The following is a 314-nucleotide window of genomic DNA, read 5'->3' as shown; positions in this document are numbered from 1 at the left end:
TCGGTACCTGGAGTCAAGATTTACATTCCTGAACACAGATTCCAACATAAAATTGAACAAAACATATGTTCTTTCTTAATCTAGGCTCATGGATTTTCGATAGAAATCCACCAATACTTTATTCAATCGTCTTAACACTTACACCGTTAAACTCTTATTGTTATACTCCACAAAACCTCAGTTTCAATTTTCACTTTAACATAAGTTTTTCTGAGATGGGTTACTATTCATCTAAATCAAGAAAATATAGAATTCTCACGAAAACTCTAAAATCTTACCTCCAGAAGTTGAGATTTTTCTCTAGAACGCCTTAG

Source organism: Morus notabilis, unplaced genomic scaffold, assembly GCF_000414095.1.
Source record: "Morus notabilis unplaced genomic scaffold, ASM41409v2 Scaffold1303, whole genome shotgun sequence".
NCBI classification, from domain to species: domain Eukaryota; kingdom Viridiplantae; phylum Streptophyta; class Magnoliopsida; order Rosales; family Moraceae; genus Morus; species Morus notabilis.
Note: the sequence above shows the minus strand (reverse complement) of the source record.